Genomic DNA, 27,780 nt, shown 5'->3' with positions numbered 1-27,780 from the left:
AATTTTATTTATTTTTTATTTTTACCCATCTATTTTTTATTTTAACTACCTATTTTTAGCTCTATGGAATACTCTATTCTGAGCATTTCATATAAGTGGAATCATGCAATATATGGCCTGTTGTGTCCGGCTTCTTCCACTAAAACAACCCAATGCATGTTTAAAATATTTTGTTCTAGGACATTTACACATTTCCCAGATTTAATTGAGGAAAAAAAATAAAATGAAGTTTTTGTACTGCAAACATATTATTTATATCTTGAGCGGCTGCCTTTTGGTTTTTAGTTGTCTTAATGACAAAGGAAAGAAAATAATCCAATAATGTTCCTCACATAAGAATATAATGTAGATTAGATAGTGGGTCAAAATAGGGAGAAAATAGTAGGAGAGTAGTGGGAATTTAACAGCTTTGGCTCAGAAAATAAAATCCTGAATAGTGACATCTGCATACTTATACTGATGCCTTCATCAGTGGGCATGGTTTATTCAAAATGGCCACAAATGTTTGCAGCTCCTCTCCTCAGGGGACAGTCTTGCCCTCAACCCTTTATTCTGTGCTCGCCATCCAATTTTCTTTGATGAATAGAATGCAATAAAAGGGATGCTATACATATTCTGATTGTGGAGAAGATTGTTGTAACTTTCTTCTATCTTAGAAAGAAATGATTTGAAGATGTTAAAATCTGTTCAAGTTTGCTATGTATGGATTATTTGATGTCTACAAAATATGATGGGAAGTTAGGTTTCTTCTGGTCTTTAATCAATTTATTTGTTGAACAAACATTTGTTGCTGAAACGACCATTGACATCACACACCATTTTGGTCTTACTGAGTTCTATTCCATCAAAACAGCTCTCATGGCACTAAGCGACATGGAAGGTATTCCAAGTTTCTGGTTAAAATGCAAGGTATGAAAATCCAGTTTTTGGTAGATTGAATCTACAAGTGAAATTTGAAGTCTAACCTAGAGAAGAAAGTTCTTTTTTATGTAGTAGTTCTAGGAACAATTAATTACCAATGTCCACTTTTTTCTAGGTTGATTTAGGTTGTGGACAGTAATTAATTTTAATTTAAAAAAAAGTGTCTTATATACAATACCATGAAATACAAATACCTTGAAAACCCAAGTCTACAATATGTTAGCAAGGGCCAAGAAGGTTGTGCACCATTTATTTCTGACAAGAAAAACTGATTTTAGTATCCCTAACATACCACCTTTCTCACAAATTCCTTTCTATAGAATACATCAATCAGAGGATATCACTTTTGTGGAAGTCGTGGTTTGTAGACCTCCTGGAAACTCTTTCACCTTGCAGGCCCTCATACAGGTTCAGTTACAGCCTATCACTGCAGGAGAACAGAAATCCATTTCTGTACCCATTTTGTTGGCTCACCACCATTTGATGTTATTGTCTTTCCGACACTTGCCACAAAGTTATTGACAATGTCACAAAATGGACAGTTGCATCTTTTCACACAATCTGATAATTAAATAATAGAGAAAAACCCACATCTTAAAAGCAAAGTAGAAATATTTTACAATAAAGGTCCCAAGGCTGAGAGAAATCCTTATTTTTTCTGTTATAAAACCTAAAATTTTGCAAATAATGCAACTAAAAGTGCTCTAATTTTGTGCAGTATCTTTTTGTGACTCTTGCCTTCCAATAATTCATGCTTTTTGGAAGTATTAAGTTAATGTGAAATTATTTATGGTTTCACAACCACAAGCTGTTTTTTTTTTCAGTGCTAATTTATCTTTTAACCAATGCATTCTTACTAGCTAATTAAATTGCAAAAAAATTTTTGGATAAGAAATAATGGGTCATTGTGTATTTTATTTTGCAAATTAAGATTGATTTAAGCATCTTTCTTTGATAATACCCCGTGACATAATTTTTTTTGAAGTAGAATAACTACTTTTTAATAGGGAGCATATTTGAGTATTAAATAACAAGTTCTAAGACGCATAGTGTGATAGGCATGTGCAACATGATGCTAGAAATTCAGGGTAAATTAGTATTGTAATAACATTAGGAAGAATTTTGTCAGCAGGTATAACATGCTAGTTACTCAACCTGGGATCACAGTAAGGGTTTCGACTGTCTGAGAGAGAAAAACAATATAGAAGAGGTGTGACCATGAGAAGACCCAGAAATACCACAAGTTTCCTCAACTGCCATCAGGCACACACATGAAGTCCCAGTTAGCTTGATGGAGAATCATCCCTCTACTGGGGATGCTAGCAGACTCTTAGTATATCCTGAGTACATTTGGAGTATAAGCAAAACAATTCAGACTTCACCTATGCATAGTTACTGTTATACAGCAGGTGTAACGACATAGAGAATTCTTAAAAATCCCCGCCTCTTTCCAGAACCCTATATGGATATTCCATTCCATGATTACAACTGCCTATAGGAACCAGAATCCCACACATACCTGGCATGACTCAGATCCTCTAAGTGCACCCACACTACCCTCTCAAGTGTGTACTTTTTGCTTTGCAATAAAGCTTTTTATGTTTTACTTTGACATTTACTTGAATTCTTTCTTTAATTAAAGTCAAGAACCTGGCACCAATGGGTGATTGAGAGCTCTTGCACAGAGAACTTCCTGTCTCCAGTATCACCATGACCTCAGTCCGATTATTAGAAAAATTATCAGACTGGGACCTCATCAGAATAGAAAGCTTCTGCACAGCGAAGGAGACAATCAGAAAAACTAAAAGGCAACCGACAGAATGGGAGAAGATATTTGCAAATGACATATCAGATAAAGGGTTAGTATCCAAAATCTATAAAGAACTTATCAAACTCAACGCCCAAAAAAACAAATAATCCAGTGAAGAAATGGGCAAAAGACATGAATAGACACTTCTCCAAAGAAGACATTCAGATGGCCAACCAACACATGAAAAAATGCTCATCACTCATAACCAGGGAAATACAAATCAAAACCACAATGAGATACCACCTCACACCTGTCAGAATGGCTAACATTAACAACTCAGGCAACAACAGATGTTGGCGAGGATGCAGAGAAAGAGGATCTCTTTTGCATTGTTGGTGGGAATGTAAGTTGCTGCAGCCACTCTGGAAAACAGCATGGAAGTTCCTCAAAAAAACTAAAAATAGAACTACCCTATAACCCGCAATGGCACTACTAGGCATTTATCCACGGGATACAGGTGTGCTGTTTTGAAAGGACACATGCACCCCCATGTTTATAGCAGCACTATCAACAATAGCCAAAGCATGGAAAGAGCCCAAATGTCCACCGATGGATAAATGGATAAAGAATATGTGGTATATATATATATATATATATATATATATATATATATATATATACACACACATATCTATACACACACACACACAAACAATGGAGTATTACTCGGCAATCAAAAAGAATGAAATCTTGCCATTTGCAACTATGTAGATGGAACTGGATGGTATTATGCTAACTGAAATTAGTCACTCAGAGAAAGACAAAAATCATACGACTTCACTCATATGAGGACTTTAAGAAACAAAACAGATGAACATAAGGCAAGGGAAACAAAAATAATATAGAAACAGGGAGGGGGACAAAACATATTGAGAGAAGAGACTCATAAATATGGATAACAAATTGAGGGTTACTGGAGGGGTTGTGGGAGAGGGGATGGACTAAATGGGTAAGGGGCACTAAGGAATCCACTCCTGAAATCATTGTTGCACTATATGCTAATTTGGATTCAAATTTAAAAAAAATAAAAAATAAAATTAAAAAAAGGGAAAAATACAAAAAAAAGAAATAAAAATCATCAGACAAACATGAATAGAGGGAAATTCATTGCACACCATACCTGAGCAGTATTCCTTGAAACTCTCAAGGTCATAAGAATAAGGGACGTCTGAAAGACATTTATAATCCAGAGGAGTCTAAGGAAGCATAATAATTAAAAGTAGTATGGTATTACATTTAGGTAACCCCTGATTTTTGAAAGTTCAGATTATGCCATTTATTCTTTTGAAAGACATATATTAGTACCTGTTAACTGAAAGAAATCTGAAGGTGATTTTTTTTGTTTGTTTGAAAAAAGACAAAAGGAAGAAATAGCATTTAGTGTTAATTTTATAGTAAGCTGTCATAAAGGCAGTGCACATCCTGGAAACCAAGAGTGGGACCACCAAGCTCCTTCCACTGGAATGATACTCAGCATCTCAGCATCAATCCACCATAGCTTAGAACTGTGCCTGTGAGCATCTGTGCTTGATATTGATTGATTTTGTGCATCTCTTAGCAAGATGTGTCCTCAGGTATCAGAAAAACTAAGAGGTTATTTTGGAGCTCTGGAAATGCTCAAAAATGTCTCTACATAAATTAATGGCCATCGCTGGGGTGCCTGGGTGGCTTAGTCGGTTAAGCATCCAACTCTTGATTTCAGCTCAGGTCGTGATCTCACAGTTCATGGGATTAAACCTCGCATAGGGTTCTGTGCTGACAGCATGCAACCTGCTTGGGATTCTCTCTCTCTCTCTCTCTCTCTCTCTCTCTCTGCCCCTCCCCTATTCACTTGCACTCTCTCTCAAAATAAATATATGTGCTTAAAAAATTAATGGCAATTGCTTCTTTACTTTATGCCATTTCAGTTTATGCAAGGTGTCATAGGAACGTTCTCATTTTGGACAGCAGGGCAACCTGTATAGATAGAACAGTAAAAGGTCCTTTCACAGAAACAAAGACAATCTAAATAAAGCATTAATTTTAGTTAATAATCCCGTTTTACTATTGGCTCATTAGTTGTGACAGAGGTAGTACTGGAATGTAAGATATAGGGTATGCTGGAAATTGCTGTAGTAGCCTGACAACTTTTATGCTAATGTAAAAATGTTCTTAAATAAGAAAACTTACTTTAAAACATAGTGATGTTGACCCAAGTGTATTCATCTAAAATTTTACTGGCATGAAATTAGGCTAAAATCAAGAAACTCTTTAGTGTAAATTTGCAGTTAAGGAAGTAGCTGCCTTGTTGGAGAAGAGAAGGGGACAATGAAGGTTAGAAATTATTATTAAAAAGGACGTGCCAGCTTTTTTTCTCTATTGTACTTTATTACTATTTGATAGTATCTCTCTGACTCTGTCAGGGAAACAACGTGCTAAAATTAGAATTTGCTTTTCACCTAAACTTTGTAGTGGTGAATTCTTTATTTTTTTCAACTAAGAATAAGAACACAATCTGTTTCAAACTATGGTGCCTTTTGCCGAACTTGACAGGACTATCTTTTCTAATTAAATATTATTAGGGTGTGCTCTACCTTACTCTGTTTCTTCAATAAGATAGCCCCTGGTATGCTATACTTGACAAAATATGCTGGCATCTAAAAGTAAGTTTGTCATATTTGGACTTTTCATAGTTAAGTCACATAGTAAAAAATAAAGCCTTTCGCTTTACTGTAGTTTGAGTTGATGTTACTATCTTATAACAGGGGTCAATAAACTACAACATCTAGTCCCGTGGGCTATTTTATGGCCTATGAACTAAGAATGGTTTTCACAATGGTGTCCGCCCGCCCTGAATTCATGTCCATCTGGTACCTGTTAATGTGAACTTACTGGGAAATACTTTTTTACAGATGTAATCAAGTTAAGATGAGGTCACACTGGATTGGGCTGGGCCCTAAATCCAGTCACCAGTTTCCATATAAGAAGTGACACAAGCACATGGAAATACATCCAAACAGGGAGGAAGGCCAAGTAAAGAAGGAACAGAGATTGGAGTGATGCATCTACAAGCCAAGGACTCTCCAGCAGATTACCAAAATCTACAAGAGGCAAGGAAGGATTCTTCTCTTGAGCCTTGGGGAGGAGCATGCCCCCACTGACACGGTGAAATCTAGCATCCAGAACTGAGAGGATAAATTTCTATTATTTCAAGTCACTTAGTTTATAGTAATTTGGTATATCATCCCTTAGAAACTAATACATATGTTTATAGGGTTATTAAAACAAAGCAGAACAGAACACAGACAAATATGTCGCAGACATCATATGTGGCCTGCAAAGTATAATATATTTACTAGAGGGTAAGAAAAGGCTGTGCACTCATGTTTTACAGATTTACTTTAAACCTATTGCTGAGTGTACCTAGGGCAGTATTCAATCTGTGGAAAATTTTCTCTTATTCAATGTTTAACTCTTCTAGGATCTCCCCTCAAAGCCCGAGGTGATGAATGAGCATTTTCTGTTCCAACTACACAACTGTTTACCATGCGTGAGGTTTTTTTCACAGCCTTGGGGAATCTTGCCTGATGCCTCTATGGCTGGGTTAGTATTCAGCTGCCTTGCTGAGATCCCCTGTTTATATTTTAGCATTGCTTCTTTCTCTCTGGAACTCTGCTTTGCAACTTACAGTCACTTCAGCCTCCCTGAATTCTGATCATCTCAACTTAGGGTGATCACCAAGCTCTGTTTGGTAGCCCCACCCCTGCTCCCTGGCATGGATTGTGTCTTCGAGGGAGGTGAAGTAAGTAAAGCTCACAGCAATGTTGAAAAATGTTATTTTCACATATTTCGGCCAGTTTGTTTAGCAGTGTACAGCAGGAATTTAAGTCCTATCCCTGTTGTTTTTTCACGATTGGAGTGGAAACCCACTTAGCTTTTATTTTTATTATTTTAAATGTGGGCCAGTATCTGTGAATATAATAAAAAGAGTTGAGGGTATGATTCATATCTTAAACTTAGAATATTATAAGACTTCTTCCCTGTGTAATGCCAGAGTACCCATCCTGTAAATTCTGGAAAACTCATTCCAGTCCCAGATTGCCTGTTTGATGTAAACGCAGACTTCTAGGGAAGACCAAAAAACCTTGCTCCTAAAAATCACTCCTCATAATAACCCAGAGATGCTATAGGTTAGATCTTCCATCCAAGAAACAAAAAGGTATTTTAAAAATAATTTCTTGATACAGTGGGGTATATAATTGGAACTAGGGAGTCATATGAAGTTATATGCAGCTCCCCCAAGCAAATTGATTAGTAAAATAACTGAATCATTTTATAATAGTACATTGGCCCCTAGAGGCCTTGCTATACCATTCTGTTTGTATCTCAAGACAAACAAAAAAGAAAACACAACATGCCAAACTTTCTGGGATACAGCAAAAGATGTATTTCATTTAAATTAATATGTTAAATTAGAAATTAAAGAGAAGATATTACACATGATGCCACAGAAATACAAAAAGACTATAAGAACCACTGTTAATAACTATATGCCTACAAGTAAGGCAGCCTAGAAGAAATAGATAAGTTCACACAAAAACCTGCCAAGAGTGAATCATGAAGGAGTAAAAAACCTGACAGACTAATAACAAATAAGGAGATTGAATTAACATTCAAAACTTGTCAGCAAAGAAAAACTCTGGCTTCACTGGTGACTTCTATCAAATGTTTAAAGAATTAATACCAATCCTTCTTAAACCCTTCTAAAAGAGTAGAAAAGGGAATACTTCCAAACTCATTTTATGAGGTCAACATTACCCTGATACCAAAGCCAGACAAAAACATCACAGGAAAAAAAGTTCAGGCCAATAACCCTGATGAATATGGAGAGAAAAAATTTCTCAACAAAATATTAGCAAAACCAAATTCAGCAGCACATTAAAAGGATAATACTCCATGATCAAGTGGGATTTATCCCTAGGATGCAAGGATGGTTCAATATAGGAAAATTTATCAATATGACACAGCGCATTAACAGAATGAAAGATAAAAGTCACATTACCATGTCAATAGATACAGTAAAGCATTTGATAAAATTTAACCAGATACTCATGCTTCTATTACAGAAGTGGAATTAATTGAGTCCTTGTCTTCCAAGGAAGGCATTTAAATAGAGACAAGTTAATATTTTCTTTTTTTTTCTTTTTTTTTTTAAATTTTTTTTCAACGTTTTTTATTTATTTTTGGGACAGAGAGAGACAGAGCATGAACGGGGGAGGGGCAGAGAGAGAGGGAGACACAGAATCGGAAACAGGCTCCAGGCTCTGAGCCATCAGCCCAGAGCCCGACGCGGGGCTCCAACTCACGGACCGCGAGATCGTGACCTGGCTGAAGTCAGACGCTTAACCGACTGCGCCACCCAGGCGCCCCAATATTTTCTAAATAATTAGAAAATAGAAATCTAATAGCTCTTGACCTCTTCTGAATTTCTCTATATAGATGGATGGTATACATGAATTTTATCTTCCTCACGATATTATTATCCATCAAGTTTCATGGGAAAACATCCCTTTCTCCAATTTTTCTTTTAAAAAATGAAGGTTATATATTTCTGATAGCATTGTACATCATACTCTTTAAAACCTTGGGAAATTACATAAGTGAAAATAGATTTTTTTCTTTTAAGTCCATTCACTGTTAATTTTTGGTGTATATATAACTCCTTATTGTTGCTATCTCCCTGCCTTTATCTCTCCATCACTCTAGACACACACACACATGCTGTATTACTTACTGTTCTACTGAGGAAAATAAAAACAATAGAAAATATATGTATACATATGTCCATTGACATGGGAGACTTAACATAAGGAATTGGCTCACATGATTATGCAGGCTGAGAAGTCTCATAATCTGCCATCTAATCTACAAGCTGGAGACCCAGCAGAGATGACAGAATAAATGTCAATCCAACTTTGAACCCCTGAGAACCAGGAGTGACAATGGTGTAAGCTCCTGCCTAAGAGCAAAAGAAGACCAATGTCTCAAGCAATCAGGTGGAGAGGAAGAATTCAACCTTCCTCTTTGTGTTCTACTTGAGTCCTCAATGAGTTGACCAATGTCCTCAACACTGGGGAGGGCAATCTGCTTTACTTAGTCCATGAATTCAAATATTCATCTCTTTTGATCACTATCATAGACACACCCAGAAACAATGTTTAACCTGACATCTGGGCATTCTTGGCCCAGTCAAGTTGACACATAAAATTAATCATCTTACTGGTTAATTACATTCAAACTGATCTCTGAAAACCATACTTAATACCTAAATAAACACAATAACAAGGGTAATTCTATCTAACCTGGTACAACTACCCTGCACACAACTGAAAACATGCTAACCTCATCCACAGAAAACAGGTAAGGTCCTTGAGTGATATTTTTTGTCATCTCATACCTTATTAAAGTTGACAATACAGGGAGAAGCTGGGTGGCACAATCAGTTAAGTGTCTGACTCTTAATTTTGGCTCAGGTCATGATCTCACGGTTCAAGGGATCGAGCCCAGCATCTGACTTGGGACTGACAGCACGAAGCCTTCTCGGGATTCTCTCTCCCCCCACCCCTGCCACTCCTCTGTTTTCTCACACATACATTCTCTCTCTCTCAAAATAAATAAACTCAAAAAAATAAAGTTAAAAATATTTTTAAAAATTAAAAAAATACTTAAATACTGTGATATACAGTAATACATCTTCTGTTACATAATAGAATAAGAGAGGAGAGAAAAATTGCTTAATATACACACATACACACACACACAAATGTATGCATAACAAAATAAGAGGAAATACTCATGACAATATAGTCTTTATTTCCATAACCAGTTAGTGGTAATATCTGGTATTCATAACTACCTTCTTTTACAATCTATTCCATATTCCCTTTGCCTTCAGCAAGTACCTAAGCTGGTCATGGCATTTTACCTGGAAACCAACTGTAAACCTGTCTGTGTCTTGTCTTCCTCTTTCAACTGATTGTAGGGAACATTCCCTGAAGTCATCAGTGCAGACTGTGAGAGAGGAGGCAATATAACAGGAGTGGGGACCATGGGCATCTGAGTTACTTCTTCATGTAAATTCCTTGCACCTTCAGGGCCTGCTTGGTCCTTATCACATATATGCCCCTTTTATTTGTTGATGAAGTGCTACTGTGCACTCCTAACATGATGGCTCAGTGCATCAGACAATATCAAGTTCACAGTGGGCAGCTTAGGCAGCTCATCAGTGGCCCATGTTTAAGTGTTGAATATTTACCAAGGTTCTGTAGCAGGCTCAGTTTCCAAGCAGAAGAGTAGTTATCTGTGAAGGATGGCAGGACTTTGCTCCCAAATCCTAAAGGTCTGTACTACAATCACCTCCAGGGACCTGCCAAACACAACAAACAGCATCCCTGTTTGCCACTGATATTTCAAGCACCAGTGGATCTGCTGGACCATAAGGCCCAAGTGGCAGAACAGCTTGCCCAGAAACCCAGACCTATTGCAGAGCCTTTTCTTGCTTTTTGCCCCACACAAATCTAGCAGCTTTTCAGATCACTTGGCAAATGGGATGTAGTAACACACTGAAATGAAAAATAAGTTACCTCAAAAATCCAAAGAGGTTCATCTGGTATTGTACCCCTTTTCTTTTTATTATAGGAGGATCCTGATGCAACTACTTGCCCTGCACCTTTGAAAGCATATCTTGACACGCCTCACACCACTAGACCCCTAGGAACCTCACTAAGGTAAAAGGTCCCTGAACTTTTGTTGGATTTACAGTATTTTCTGCCATCTGACATGCAAATGCTTTACTAAGAAGTCTATAATAGTTGCCTCTTCTTGATTACCACGTCTCAGTCAGCATAATGCTATCAATGTAATGAACCAGAGTGATATCTTGTGGAAAGGAAAGGCAACCAAGACCCCTGCAAACTGAAATTATGACATAAGGTTGGAGAATTGATATACCACTGAGGTAGAACAGTGACTGCTCATTGTTGGCCTTACCAGTTGAAAACCATTTCTGGTAGTCTTTAATAATACTTATTAAGAAAAAAGTTTTTGCCAGGCCAATAGCTGCAATACCAGGTACTGTTGGGGGGGAGGGGTGTTAATTTGCTTAAGCAATGAAACATCTGCTTCCACAGCTGCATTTGGAGTCATCACCTGTTTAAGTTTATGCTAACTCACTGCCATTCTCCAAGATATCTGTCTTCTGCACAGGCCAAATAGGAGAGTTAAATGGGCATGTGGTGGGAATCACCACCCTTACAGCCTTCAAGTCCTTGATAATAGCGCTAATCATGTCAGTCCCTCTAGGAATATGGAAAAGTCACTTGTTTTTTCCCACCAAGATAGACCTCACTTCACAGGTTAGGGAACAAATGCAGGGATTCTGCCATCTGATGTTGTATTTATTTCAATTATGCGTTCCAGAATTGGAGAGATAATCACAGGATGGATTCAGGGACCCAGTAGGCACAGTGTAAAATGGACCTGAGCCAAAACTCCATTACTCACCCAAGTTCCCATAAACTCCGTGTTCTCACTGGTGGACCACAGTGATGCTTCAGGTCTCTTGGCTTTAGTGTCAATCCATAGCCAGTGTCCAGTAGTCCCTGAAGTGTTTAATTATTTCATTTTTGCAGTTCAGTTAGCCTGGTGAGAGGCTGTAGGTCCTTTTGGGGGTAGGCCAGGTAAAAGATTAACCAAAATGAATTTCCAGTAGTTTACCTACTGGGGTCCAAGTCCTTCCTCAAAAGGACCCACCCTCCCCTTCATTTAAGGAACTCTGGGTCTGTAAACTGGCACAACTCCGGGAATTGATTGAGGGGCTCTGAATCTATTTTTGATTCAGATTCAGACCTTTGCTTATTTGACCCAGAATGTTTCTGCTTAAACATATCAGATAAGAATTTAGTAAGCTTCTTCTCTATTTCACTTCTAGGAATACTGTGATCAACGAGCCAATGCTGTAGGTCTGGGTGAATTGGACTATTCTGATTGCTACTTTGACTCTGCTGGCATCGCAGTAAACATACCATGCCTGTTTTGGGCAGTTGAGCACCACTGCTTACCCCTGTTACCCTAGAATATAATTACTCCCACTGCATTTAGGTTTCTCAATTCAGTGGCCTCAGTTCCCATTGTAAGGACAGTCCTACAGAGAAGAGTGATTATGGAGCTCTTCAGAGATTCCCAGGCTCCCCTCACAAATTTAGTTCATGTAGTATTGGTGAAAGGCATGTCTGTACCCTCCCACTGTGAGTAGGTCTTAAATGACAAATTAAAATTACTTTACTCTAAAATTCCAATTTCCCTAAGCCATTCAAGTTCCTTCCACTAACGTCTGCATTTCTTATTTCACCAAAAGGTAGGTCTCCTTTTGGTCCATGTTTCAGCAAAGCATGCAAAACAACTTTTAGAGTCCTTTCTAACTGCCCAGCTGCAAATTAAGTTCAGAATCTCTGTTTTGGGAGCCCTCATAAAGAAGTATTGCCTGATCCAGGCTTATGTTCTTTCTTTTTTTTAAATATTGCCAGATTCCTTTTTTTAATATATATATATATATATATATATATATATATATATATATATATATATTTTTTTTTTTTTTTTTTTTAATTTGAGAAAGAAAGAGCACGAGTTGAGGAGAGAGGCGGAGGGAAATGGAGAGAGAGAGAGAGGAAGAATCTTAAGTAGGCTCCATGCTTGGCTCAGAGCCTGACATGGGGCTTGATCCCATGACCCTGCGATCATGACCTGAACAGAAATCAAGAGTCTGATGCTCAACCGACTGAGTGAACCAGGGTCTCCTCTTATTTATTTGTTTGTTTGTTTGTTTAATTTATAAACCTATATGTTCTTTCCATAATTGTTCTATATTGAGTACTCTTAGTTTTCATTCCCACACATCTTTCCCAAATTTCTGAGTCTAGTTCTAGATCTAGAAGGAAATAGGAGTGGTGGTGGTGCATCCAGAGGAGGATCAGTTCAGCCTTGCGTGGAACCGCCTCAGTGGGGTCAATTCTAACCAGCTCACACATATACACTAGAAAACACCAGAGTGAAAAAGAAAATAAGTGTTTGTAGCAATGGATCATCTACTCAGAAAATTAAACTAATCTGTATTGCTGCTCTAGTAGTGGGTGTGAAAAGGACACATTTCCTCACAGAAACATCTTTTTACTCAGGAATGCTTCCTTACATTTATAAATTGTAACAGCTGTCTAATAACATTTCTTTAAATATATGTCACAGAGGTAACAAATGACAGGACAAAGACTTCAATTATAATTAAAACAAAACACAGGAAAACTCCAGAAGTTATATTTCAATTGTTTTCTTTTCCCCCCAGGAAAATGGAGAACCAGAGCCATACCTCAAAGATATCATGGGTTCAGTTCCAGAGTATCATAATAAAAGCAAGTATCACAATAAAGTGAATTAAACAAATTGTTTGGTTTCCTAGTGCATGTAATAATTATATTTATACTATACTGTAGTCTGTTATGTATGCAAGAGCAATATATACGTAAATATTTTTTAAATACACGATTACATAAAAAAAACTTTATTGCTTTTTTGCTGTTTGGTGCAAGAGGCCTAGCTTTCAGCCTATCTCAGCTTGGACAAACTTTCCTCACTGAGCTTAATTAATTCTAGCTTTTCTTTTAAAATGAAAGACGTGTGACTCTTCCTTTCATTGAAACACTTAGAGGCCATTGCAGGGTTATTAACTGGCCTAATTTCAATACTATTGTGTCTCAGGGAATAGGGAGGCTCCAGGCAAGGGAGCGAGATAGGGGAATGGCCCTTTGGTAGACCAGTCAGGACACACACACTATTTCAGACGTTTTCCTTCTTATTATATTTGTTTTGGTGATCGGTGATGAGTGATCTTTGATGTTACTATTATAACTGTTTTGGGGCACCATAAACCACACCCAGATAAGACAGTGGACTTAATTGCCAAATAGCCAAGTTGTGAATGTAAAGGAGTTCTTTTTCTTTTTTTTTCTTTTTTTTTCCCCAAAGGAGAAGTTCTTGAAGGAAATTAAAAGTGCTACTCCAGTGAACACACAAATGATAAGAAAGTGAAACAGTTTTGAGGCACCTGGGTGGAAGATGTGGAAGTTAAGAAGAAACTTTGGAAGCTCGCACAGGTTGGTTTATGAGGTTTGAGGAAAGCAGCTGTCTTTATAACATAAAAGTGCAAGGTGAGGCAGCAAGTGCTAATGTAGAAGCTGAAGCCAGTTCTCCAGGAGATCTTGCTAAAGTAATTAACGAAAGTGGCTATAGTAAACAACAGATTTTTGGTGTAAATGAAACAGCCTTATATTTGAAGTAGATACCATCTGGGACTTTTCACAGCTAGAGAGAAGTCAATGCCTGTCTTCAAAGCTTCAAAGCACAGGCTGACTCTCTTGTTAAGGAGTAGTGCAGTTAGTGACTTGAAGTTGATGATAGTGTTCGTGTACCATTGTAAAAATCCCAAGGCTTTTAAAAATTATGCTAAATCTACTCTTCCTGTGCTCTTTATTTTATGTGGAGCAAAGTCTGGAGGATACAACTGTTGACAACATTATTTACCCAATATTTTAAAACAATTGTTAAAAACTACTTTTAAGGAATAAAAAAAAAAAAACTTTACTGCTCAATGACAATGCACCTAGTCACCCAAGAGCTCTGACGGAGATGGACAATGAGATTAATTTTTTCGTCCCTGCTAACAAAATATCAATTCTTCAGATGATGGATCAAGGAATAATTTTCACTTTCAATTCTTATTATTTGAGAAATATATGTTGTAAGGCCATAAAGCCAGAGGTTCCTCTAATGAATCTGAGGACAGTATATTGAAAACCTTCTGGAAAAGATTAACTTTTCTAGATGATAGAAAGAACATTGGTAATTCATGGAAAGAGGTCAAAATATACACAAGAACAGGAATTTGGAAGAAGCTGACTTCAACTGTCACAGATGACTTTGACGGGTTCCAGACCAATGGGGGGAGTAAATGCAGATGAGGTAGACATCATAGGAGAACTAAGAATACAATTTTGCCTCAGTTGGTAAGATCCCATGATAACACTTTAAGGGATAAGCAGTTACTCTCATGGATGAAACAAAAAAGTGGTTCCTCGAGTTGGAGTCTACTGGTGAAGATGTTGTGAAGATTATTGAAATGTCAACAAAGGATTTAGAATATTACATAAACTTTCCTGATAAAGCAGTGGCACGGATTGAGAGAATGACTCTACTATTGAAAGTTCTCTGTGTACAATGCTACTGAACAGCATCACATACTACAGAGATTTTGTTCACGAGAGGAAAGTCAACCGATGCGGCAAACTTCACTGTTGGCTTATTTTAAGGAGTTGCCACGGTCACCCCAACCTTCAGCAAACACTACCCTGATCAGTAAAAACAAGACTCCAATAATTAGCAACAGCTAACAGACAAGATGGGTTTGCTCATGTCAAGGGAGAGAGAGTAAAATTTTAATCGGGCCAAAAGACTATGGAAAACAAAACCAGTCAGCATAGTCTGAGGTGAAAAACTTTCACAAAATTCAGCAAAATTCACAGAAGGACCCCTGCAGCCCATTCTGTCATGCTTTTCAGAAACTGCCACATCCTGACGCTGCTATCAGAAATAACGGGCTATATCTTATTTGTCACCTCACTGTTGAAGTTTGTAGTTTGGGACCTGAGTCTGACCAACCTAAAGGGCACAGAACTTGTAGGTTTTGCCTATTTAACCTCTAGCCTAAACCATCCCCTCCTGAGCATACTTCAGATTTATAGCCAAAGGCTACGTCTCTCCAGTTTGCAAACTGTATGGCAATACAACTCTTCCTTGCCTCTGACTGAATCTTTGCATTCCATGAATTTTGGTTGACATCAGTCGGCATCCATCAACATTGAAGGAACACTCTCTACCAGCAAAAAGTTTAGGACTTGTTGGAAGCTCAGATGATGGTTAACATTTTCTAGCAAAAAGTATTTTTAATTATGTATATACATTGGTTTTTTTTAGAGATAATGTGACTGCACACTTAGTGGACTAGAGTATATTGTACACACAACTTTTCTTTTGACTCATTTTATTGTGATGCTTGCTTTATTGCAGTAGTCTGGTACTGAACTTGCAATATCTCCAAAGTCTGTCTAAATAATAGATTCCTATTTTTTCCCTTTTAGTGTTATGATTTTAATAGATCAGACCAGCAAGTGGACAATAAAACCTTAGAAATTTGATTGCCAACAATCTTTTCAGACAGATTGTATTTGCATGTTGCACTTAACTTCCTCCTGGTGATCAAATACCTCCTTTGCTTAAAGCTATTCTCTGCTTTCTTTTGGAATGGACTTTTAATCATAGTTTTTATGTTTCCAACAGAATTGAGCCCTACTTCTTTATCCCTTCCTTGTTTTTGTTTTATTTTCCTTTGATCTACATTATTGATATGGAGCCAACTTAATTCAGTTATAGCTATGTCTGTTTTCATTATGTCATCCAAAGCACAGAACTCCTTGTATCTCTCTCTTTGGCAGTTTTAAGAGCAATTTGCACTTGTAGTCTTGCAATTTGCACTTGCAGTCAGGTAGCAAGAGCTGAGCAATGTAGAAAATAACCAGGACTTCTTGGAACTGCAAAATGTTTTTCTCTTGAGTACCATTGCTATGTGTGTTCTGTGACCACGAATTTATGAATACCACTGCTATATTTTTACGATCAGATAAGCTGGGCAAACCCTGTACTGTCAGAGTTTAACTGACTGGTTTTCACAGATTCTGCTTTGCCAATTCCACACTCTGCTGATATTTTGTTTGTTTATGCTTCCAGCAAACTAAAATAGTACATTTCAATTACAAATATCACCAAAACACTTTCCTTGTCCAGTTACTTAAGAATAAAGTTAAAGAAAGATATGTAAGAACTGTATACTGAAAACTATAAAATAACACTCATGGGATGAAATGGATCCATGATTGAAGGCAATCCTATAAAAATCACAAGAGATTTTGCAGAAATCGAGAAGTTAACTGATTTGTTTTACATAGTGAAACAAGGACCTAGAAGTGAAAATGATCTTGAAAAACATCATTATTTTCAATCCTACAACATCTGATTACAAGTTGTAAGGATAGACAATGGATCAATAAAACAGAATAAAGTATCTGAAAGTACACACGCACATATAAACACTTATTTTGTGGAAAGGACCTTGAGAGAACTTTCTGGAATGATGAAGAGCTTCTATTTGGATGTAAATGGTGATGAGTGCAGGGGTTACCAAATTTTACCAAACTGGGTGGAGTCTTGTGCTTCCAAGCTACATACCTTATCTTATTTATGTTTTACCTGAACTACAACAAAACAAAAACAAAGTGACTGACAATTAAAAATTATATTTTAAATGGTAAATTATTAGAAAGATTAGAGAGTATGGTTAAACTGAACTGGAAGTTTAAATAATTTAAAAACTTATTTTAGCAATGAATAGATTTAGTAACAATGATAACAACTATATTACCAACAATCTTACTTTGAGAGAGTAATGTGATTTCAAAATGGTAATAATAATCAGTAAATGGTAGATTTGTGGTAATATGTCATGTGCATTAGTGTATTTTTTTATTCATTGCTGAGTTATTTAGTTTTTTCAGCGCAAAGAATAACATTACAGGCTTTATTTAAATCTGTTTAATTCTATTAAATGTTTATATTTGTATCAACATTTAAAATTTTTTAATGTTTATTTATTTTTGAGAGACAGAGTGTGAGCAGGGAAGGGGCAGAGAGAGAGAGAGAGAGGGAGACACAGAACCTGAAGCAGGCTCCAGGCTCTGAGAGGTTAGCACAGAGCCCAATGCAGGGCTCGAATTCATGAACTGTGAGATCATGACCTGATCCAAAGTCGGACGCTTAACTGACTGAGCCACACAGGTGCCCCTGCATCGAACATTTTTAAAGGATAGAATTAATTCTAATACCTGTGATGATCATATATGTATGATCATCCTTTCTCTCCTTATCTAGAGACCACAGATACGTTTGGAATGCTTTATAAATTTCTTGTAACAGTTATTACATTTGTATATATTATAACATATATAACATTTATATGTATTTTGAACTGTAAATAAATAACACCACTTATCTATTCCCTTCTGCATGTATGTGCCTACCATTGTCTTAATGAGATTTATCCATGCATGAAGTTCTGTATGGTTTTAAAAAACAGTGCACGCCTAGTCCTTTCTTTCATTTGGCAGTATTAATATCCTTTTTGTTAGGCACACTTGAAGATCAGTCAATTTAACAAGAAGACTTTCTCTAGAAATATCTGGGACATAAAGGAGGGCAGGTGCCATATGTAGTCAGTGCTCTGTTCAAATCTGGATGCTGTCCAGAATTAGAACCATTGGTTCATACAAAAAAAAGCATACTTAAGTGCTTACTGATCTACATGCTTACCATATAACTTGCTTTGGTAATCAGTATCTTTGGCTGACTACAAGGAATGGCAATGTCACATTATTATTGAATAACCTCTGTAATTATGAATAGAAAACATTGTTATTAAACGGTGACCATTTATTCCCCATTTTTTAAAAGCCACTACAGTATCTCCTCTAGCACCCTGAGTGGTTATTTTAGAGCCCCACTTATAAAGAGTTGTAACTAACACCCAGTGTTTTGTGAACATTATTTTTCTTTTCCTGACACAAGATCCCTAGAGATGATGATTTTGATAAACACACAGAAGAAAGCACAGTTTCTGCTTAAAACACCCATTCATGAATCTTTCAACCTTTAAGCAGCTGTAGTACCATGATCAAATTTGTCTCTAGGCATTATCTGATAGACAGTAGTATTGAAAATAGCTAGACTGATGGCGCTAACCTCCAAAACACAGCTCAGTACCATGTGATACTCATTTGTGATGAACATACTATATTGGTCTTGTAGGGCCACCATAATAAAATACCACAGACTGGGTGGTTTAAATCAAAAAGTTAATTTTCTCCCAGTCCGGAGTCTGGAGGTCCACCATTAAGGTACTGGCAGGGTTGGTATCTGGTGAAATCTCTCTTCCTGACTTACATGGCCTCTCCTCTGTGCACATGTGCAGACAGAGACAGACAGACAGACAGACAGACAGACAAAGAAAGCAAGCTCTGGTGTCTCTTTCTTTTCATAAAAGAACACCAGACATATCAGAGTATGACCACACTGTATCTTTGTTTAACCTTAATCATCTTCCTAAAGGCCCTATCTCAGAACATAATCACATTAGGGTTTAAACTTGAACATATAAATTTGGGAAAACACAATTCAGTTCATAAGATTCAGCCATATATGAGTAAAATTATTAAAATGTACATAATTCACTTAGTCTTCCCTCTGCTTATTTATACTATTTTCTTCTTGAATTAGTTAATATTTATTCAAAAGATGTATCTAATTTAAAAGAAGTATTTCACATTTTAACATGTTATGCTGCTCTTTTTGGGCTGCATGAAACTTGAAAAACTGTATGAAAATTTTAAACTATATGTAGGCAAAGGGAGTATTTGAACTTGGTCCAAGCATTAAGCAAGATTTTTAAGGGTAGCTTAGTACAATATTAAAGTAAGATCTTTTATTACTGCCATTGCTCTGAAAAACAAATTTTTCAAGTTCAGCAAACACTTATTTGTAGCCTATGAATTATGAACTTTATTTTTTTATATATGAAATTTATTGACAAATTGAAATAAGCCATACAGAGAAAGACAGATACCATATGGTTTCACTCTTATGTGGATCCTGAGAAACTTAACAGGAACCCATGGGGGAGGGGAAGGAAAAAAAAAAAAAAGAGGTTAGAGTGGGAGAGAGCCAAAGCATAAGAGACTGTTAAAAACTGAGAATTATGAACTTTAAATAATGATTTTATATAGGTTGAGTGTCTTGCTTTGAAAACAATTCCATCTAAATATAAAAATATATATAGTTGTTAAATCATAACACAATTTGTGAAATACATCAGAATAACTACCCCTAGAGATCTGAAAATGAATTCTCTCTGTAGTCTTTTTAGTGGATGCATTAATTTTTATTTAGAAAACAGTTACATAGTGTGGGCTTCCTGGAGCAGAGTGCAGCTCTCCCAGCTGGTGGGTAGATAGAAAAGAGAACTCACTTAATTGTCTTCTTTTGTTTACTAAGATGTTTGGTGTGGTTTTATTGTTAATATCATCTGTTTCTAGGTTTTCTCCGTCTGCCCTTTTAAGAACCAAGTCATTATACTGTGCTCTAGCCATGCACTCTCCCTGCAGCTTCCTATCTTTACAAGGAAGACCTAGCAGAAATATAAACAATTTGTTACAGGTAGAAGACTTACTGTCCATTTAGCAAGCACTTCAAACTGAAAACAGGTTTACACTTCGCCCTATGTTGCATTTATCTTTTCTTTTTCCATTTTCTTCTGAATATCAAAGATACCTTTAAAAAGCATGCATATGAATCAGGGTGTTAATTCTTAAGGATTATTTAGAGTTAATACATAAGTGATATTAATAAGAAATCTGGGATGCATAGGGCAGACAGTGTTTATTCATGAACCCTATGTTAAAATTTTTAGGGAAATTATTTAGGTTGTTTTTCTAAGTCTCTTTTATAAGTTTCGTGGGCACTCAACATCTTGTGAGTTGATAAAATTAACAAAATTTGATTAAACTTTACCTAAGATTATGAAAGTTGTAGTGACTCAAGAATAGATAAGTCATTACATCAAACTAGGTTTTGAAAAAAGCTCCAAATGCATAGTAATTGAAAAATTGGAGATGAAATATGCTATGTTATTTCTTCCAGGAAAATGTATGCATCAAAACAAATGATCAATAAGACAGAAAACCCGGTTTAATGCAAAAATATTCTAAACCTCTAAAGACAATCAAGTCAATAATATAGAAATACCATAAAAATATATTTTTATCAATATACATTATTCATTTTGATGCTGCTATTTTTAAAGCATATAAGTGTGCTCCATTTGCAAAGAAATATTTCTGAGTTATCCTTAATTGACTACATGATTTAAAATCAAGGTGCATAACACACATAACATATAAATTACAAATATTATTACATCCTCTGCCTGTTGGATGAATGACTGTGATTTTCTGTCATTACTGATAAATGAGAAGTTAAAAATAACCAATCAATTTGATAACCACAAAATGAAAGGGAAAGACATGGCTTGTACTTAGGATCATAGCTAGAATGATTGACAGAGTATATTTAGGGAGTCATATTTCAGTCATATCAGAAAACATAATGCATACTTCACTATATTAGTCAGCTTGGGCTGCTATAATAAAACCATAGACAGATGGCTTCAACAAGAGAAATTTATTTTCTCATAGTTCCAGAAGCTAGAAGTCTGAGATCAAGGTGCCAGAATGGTTGGTTTCTAGTAAAGACTCTCTTCCTCTTCACCGTGTCCTCACATGGCAGAGGGAGAGAGAGCTCTAGTATCTCTTTATCTTCTTTTAAGGGCACCAGATCTATTGGATCAGGGCTCCACTCTTAGGACCTCATTAACTGTACTCATTTTCTCCAAAACCCTAGCTCCAATCCAGTCCCAGGAGGGCTTAAGGCTGTATAAAGTTTGGAATGGACACAATACAGCCCATAGTACTCACCATTCAAATGACATACTTGGTGTTGTCTACAAACATATTATGGTGCTAATGTCAGCAAACCTCAATTCACTTCTCAAAATTTCACACAGTAAAGTACTGTCTTTCCTTTCGTGGTAATTTTGGCACCTAATGACTCCTTAATGAGCTGAAATCATCATGAAAGAACTATTTAAAAAAATGATTGCCCAGTACCTTGGTTAATATTCAAAGCAATTAAAAAGAAGAGTCATTAATTTCCAGCTACTTGAATTCCTTTGCATTTTTAAAAATTGGTGTAATTAATTCTTAATATGTGTTTGTTTTTGCGATATGCTCGTATGACCAATGGTGCTAACCTCCAAAACACAGCTCAGTACCATATCATGCTCATTTGTGATTAACATACTACATTAGTCTGCTAGTATAAAAGTGTCAATAGTTTTACTACAGAGTTAATTTAAAATATATAATGTATGGGACCACATGCATAAAACTTACCTTGATATATGTATTTCCTTACAGGAAATTTGGATAGAAACATTACTAAGAGTTCCTAGCATTAGGGCCTCTTGATTAATTTTGAGTTTTTCCCTACTGTTTTCATATCTGATGCCACATTTTGCTCATTGACTCATATTCTTAAACCAATGATATAGTAAATTACTCTCAATTCAGATTATGAATTAAGGACATGAGTTCATATTCAGGCTTTGCCACTAACAAGCTATCTGAACTCTAAAGTGTCATTTTATTTGTCTGATGTTCTTTTCCTTGTCTTTAAAATAAAAAAAACAAGAACAGATCATCTCTAATGTTTTTCCCATATTTAATTATATCTTATCCAATGTCTGTCCTCTGCCCAAGAATGTGGCTATTTGAAATCCTGCTTCACTATAAATATGACTTCATTTTCTTTATCTACCCGAGAGGGAAGTTTTTCTCCTCAAATAGGATTTATTTGCCACAAATCTTCTTTTATTTTATTTTGGTCTCAGAGCTTTTGCCAGTACTGAAATAAAACAATTGCTAAGCTCAAGTTCTTTATCCAATATCATATATTTTAAAATGGTAAAAATTAATGTTATTTAAGAGAAAACTTAAAGAATTAACCACAGCAGACCCTGACTAAGTTAACATGAATTTTTGGTAATTCCAGTTGGAAATCTTCCATCAAAAAAAAATAAAAAATAAAAAATAAATACATAAAATACAAAACCCAGGCTCAGATGGCTTCACCAGTACATTCTATTGAACATTTAAGAGTGAATAACAAAAAATAAATAAATAAATAAAAAGAACAACACTAATCTTATAATACAAATTTTTCCAGTAATACAGATATTAGGCCTACTTCTCAATCTAATTTATGTGGCCAGAAAACCTTGATAACAACTGACAAAGACATGATAAGAGGAAAGGAAATCATTGACTAGTCACTTATACAAGTATAGATGCAAAATTTCTACATAGCTTTTCAAATTTAATTGCAAGAATGTATAGAAATGCCAATTCACTTTAAGTGGGGGTTATTCTAGGAAAGCAATGATAGTATCATTTTGAACATCAATGACATTTACCTTTATAAATAAAAAATACATTAAATAAACATTCTAATAGATGGGAAAATATCACTCAGCATCTCTTTATTATAAATGTCTAAACAAACTAAGCATAGAAAAAATTTCCATAATACAATAAAGCATATACACTATACCTTGCAGAAAACATCGTAATTCATGGTGAAATGACTTATTCTTAAAATTGGGAATAAGACAAGTATTCTGCTATTGCAACTTATATTCAATCTTGTGAAAGAGTTCTTAGCTAGTGTGATAAAACAAGAAAAAGAAAATAAATGATTGAAATGTGAAAGGAAAAATAAAAGTCATTATCAGCAGAGATATATGTGTTAGGTATCAATTTAACATATCACACTAGAAACTTAAAACCAGCACCACCATTTTAACTCTCATGGTTTCCCTTTGCTGGGAACTTGGAACAAATTGAGTGGGTGGTTCTAACTTGGGTTATCTTATGAGGCTGCAGTCAGATAATTGCTGGGACCACAGTCATCTAAAGACTTGACAGAGGCTGGAGGCTTGAGGTTCAAAGTGACTCACTGACAACACTAACAAATTGAGAGGCTGTTGGAAGGAGATCTCACTTTGAGAAATCAAATGTATTTCAATAAAACTAAAAAAAATATTCAATGAGTCTTTTATATTTACTTTTTTCTGTAATATTTCTGATACTCTTCAGTCTTTCCTAAATATCTGAGTTTCCTGCTGGTATGCTCTCCAATCCAGAGAGTTTGATCTTATTTTTTTTAATATTTAATATAATACATCTTTGCTGGTAATGAATACTCTGAGCTTTTGTTTCTCTGAAAATGTCTTTATTCTACCATGAATTTAATTTTTTTTGCTGTATCTAGAATTTTAGGTTGACATTTTCTTTTAGTATTTTAAATATATTGTTTGATTTTTTTGAGGTTGTATAGTATTTAGGATTCACTAATCTTCTTGGATTGGTAGGTACATTTTTCATCAAACTCATAAAATTACCCTGCTTTGACTGTAATTGCCTAACAGTATATCTACTTAAATATTTGATGTTGATGCCTGAAGAGAGTTGGACTTTCATAAGATCCTTGTATTTAGACATTCCAGGCACAATGTGAATATGCAAAACCCTATAGGCAATTTCTGCTTATCAGTGCTACTCTTCCATTATCTAGGCAAATTTTACAAGGGCATGGAGGGTTGTTATGCCACGCAAAGTACTGCTGCATTTGTCCCAGTCTGAATTTTATATCTCACTTGCCTCTTTTAGATGCAATGACATCACAGTGTTTGGCAAAAAAACCTCTTTGCTTTGCCAGTACACAGACCTAATATCTGAACTACAATAGCTTGTTACTCATCTGTGAAATACTCTGCCCACTTCAAATTAGTGCACCAAGACTTTTATGTATCCATCACTTTACTTATCTTAGTTTTTTTCTCTTAGCACTTCTGTTTCTCTTAGCACTACTGTTTCTCTTAGCACTTCTCTAAACACTTCTGTTTACATCATAAACAGAAGCAAAATTCTGTTTGCATTATTGAATTTATGTAATATATATATATATTTTTTCATTTCAACAGCCATTTGTTTTTATAATTTCCGGTTCTTTCTTGATATTTCAATTTTATATTTTCATTGCTTAATATAATAATTAACTTAAAGTATCTGATTAATCCTGAGAGAATCATGTCTGTACTCTTTTTTCATTTCTTACTCTGTCACGGCTCATCTTTGTCATATGAATGACAAATTTTGATTGTTCACTTGATGTTTTACATGAAAAGTTTTATTGTTAATTGAAACTTGGTATACTATTTGCATCCCAATATCAATTTTCTCTGCTTCTAATTGGTACCTAGTTTGGAGACACTAGTTTTGCCTGATTACTTTAAATCATGAAGAAATTCAAACTTAAACCTGGGCTTTTGACCCAGAAAAGTTATTATATGTCCTGTTCACCTCTACTGCTAAGATACCAACAAAAATGTTAAGTGTTTTCCATTGACCTTACTCCTTAGTGAACTCTGAATTTTGATTTGTGTTCCTCAGCCTGTCAAAAGCTCTTCTCAGATTCGTAGCTTCTCAACCACTGATGACAAAGTCGTCAGCACCTTTGGGAAATGATCACAACAAATGTTTACCCCCTCTCTGCTCTCACAGTTCTTGGACCCCAATTCCACACTTCAATGGAAGTTTTCTAATCCCTTGGAACAAATCTTTAGAACTAATTTTCAGTTTTAGAAATCATTTGCAGCATTAGCATCGATCAAGACACAAACATCAAATGTAAAAGTTATGTTTTAGAAGTAATGTAAATTTGAAAGACAAGTCCTTATCTGCCTTTAGGAAGTCAGAGATCAATTCTTATTCATTTTGTACATGGTATAAAATTGCCTGAAGCATTGGAAATATACAATTCATCGCTTTTGAGTGAGCTTATAAATATATTAAAGACTTCATTTTATTTTTCATAAGGAAAAAAGAAATCATTCCAAGAGCAGAAATCCAAGACATGCTAAAGATTGATATTATTAAAAGTGTACATTTATCTATCATCCTTGATTATTGTTTCACTCTCTTATTTTAGTAGTTTTATGCAACATAGCTTTGGAAATTCTTACAATTGTTCTTCAGAGACAAGTCAACTTTGAAATACAAAATATTGTTTGTTTTTATTTCTCCCGTAATTATAACATCAAATTTATTTAAAAGATCATTGTAGTATTCAGTTATCACTCACATTATTTTTTACAAATAATAGAATTCAGTTTTCACATAAATGTTTTTCTAATATATTTAATTGAAAAAGATATTTTTCTAAGAAATACTAAGTTGGAGAAGAGAGAACTTTAGAAATATATAATTAATTAGTCTTTTTTTTTTAAGTATTGGGTTTAACTATGTGAGCTAATCTTCCTTAACAAATCAATTCGGGATTTTTTTTTTTGTATTTTTAACATTTATTCATTTTTGAGAATGAGAGAGAGCATGAGCCAGAGAGGGGCAGAGAGAAAGGGAGACAGAACTTGAAGCAGGTTCCAAGCTCTGAGCTTTCAGCACAGAGCCTGGTGTGGGGCTCAACTCACAAGCTGTGAGATGATGACCTGAACTGAAGTCAGACACAACCCACTGAGCCACCCAGGTGCCTCCAATCTGAAAATCTTAAAGATGAAAACAAAATGCTAAAGGTAGCAATGGATCACCAGATGAGTAGTTTTTAAAAGCATCCTAACTCTATCATAAAATTATTCATAAAGAAAATATTGCAAATATGCTTTTAAATTTTTATTTTCCAAGAGCAGAAAGTAATTTGAATAAAGAAACAAAAAGCTTGCTATTACAGTGAAAGTTGTATTTCAAAGTAATCATTGTTTATGTAAAGAATGTAAGATCTACAATGAAACTCAGCATTTAAATTCCAGTATGAATTATTTTGAATGCATTGTCTGAGAAGTTAATACTTTGATAACTCCAAAAGATTCAATGCAGATTATTAATCAATTAATCCAAGTTATTCCCTAGAACCACCTTATATCACTTATTCAATTATTTTAGTTTGAGGATTTTCTTGAATCATCAAATTTTCTCTGTCTACTGTATTTTTTGTACAATGTTCAAATAGACGGTTATTTCTCCCAACTTTACAAATAAACTGACTACTGGTTTCTGCTCAAGCAGCTGGGAGCTTAGAAGTTATGATTCTATCCTAACAAGTAAAAAGCTGAAAAACCTGAACACTCAACAACTTTTCTTAGATTTATTAGAGAAGTGAGGTCATAGGATTCCAACATTGGAGAACAGACAAGTATATATAAAGTATCACAACTAACCAGAGCAGCAGTTTCTGCAGAAAGCACTCTTTGGGTAGGGAAAGCAAACTGACAAATTTCTAGAGGCTCAATGAGGACAAGTCTGATAATTAAAAACTCCAGGGGGATCCAGTCATCAGAGGATCCTAAATTTATGATTTATATCGAAAGGAGTACTACAGGTCCTTTGCAGTAAGTACTGGAGAAAAATGAGCTCATGCATCTGGCAAGGTGAGGGAAAAGGAACCATTTTGAGATGTGCTTAGAGCATTCTGTTTTTTGTGTTTTTTTTTATTTTTATTTTTTACATTTTTTATTTATTTTTGAGAAACAGAGTGAGACAAAGCATGAGCAGGGGAGGGGCAGAGAGAGAAGGATTCACAGAATCTGAAGCAGGCTCCAGGCTCTGAGCAAGCAGTCAGCACAGAGCCTGATGCGGAGCTCAAACCCACAAACCGAACCGTGAGATCATGACCTGAGCCGAAGTCGGATGCTCAACTGACTGAGCCACCCAGACACCCCTAGAGCATTCTGTTTTTAATAAGACCTATCTTCAAAAGAAATTTTTTACCAGAGCCTAACCTGCTAGGGTTGTCTCAGAACCTAACCCAGTTGAGGCATGGTAATACTCAACTCCAGGTGATTCTAATATTCCACATAAAGGGAAAATACCCAATTTCAGCCTCCTCTTGCCATTTTGTTCCACCTAAAGGAGAAAATCCCTGAAAGGCACTGGTGAAGTTCATAATTCAGTGCATAGGCTCACCAAAATCTGAGCCCAAATCATAGGACTATAGAATGATTTCCCATTTCACTACATACTATGGCCTGTGTTTTCTTAAAGTTTTTATTTAAATCAAATTAGTTAATGTACAGTGTAATTTCAGGTGTACAATTTAGTGATTCAACACTTACATACGATGCCCAGTGCACATCACAAGTGCCCTCCCTAATCCCCATCACCTATTTAACC

The sequence above is a fragment of the Felis catus genome, chromosome B1 (assembly GCF_018350175.1).
Source record: "Felis catus isolate Fca126 chromosome B1, F.catus_Fca126_mat1.0, whole genome shotgun sequence".
NCBI classification, from domain to species: domain Eukaryota; kingdom Metazoa; phylum Chordata; class Mammalia; order Carnivora; family Felidae; genus Felis; species Felis catus.
This window is presented reverse-complemented; position numbering follows the sequence as displayed.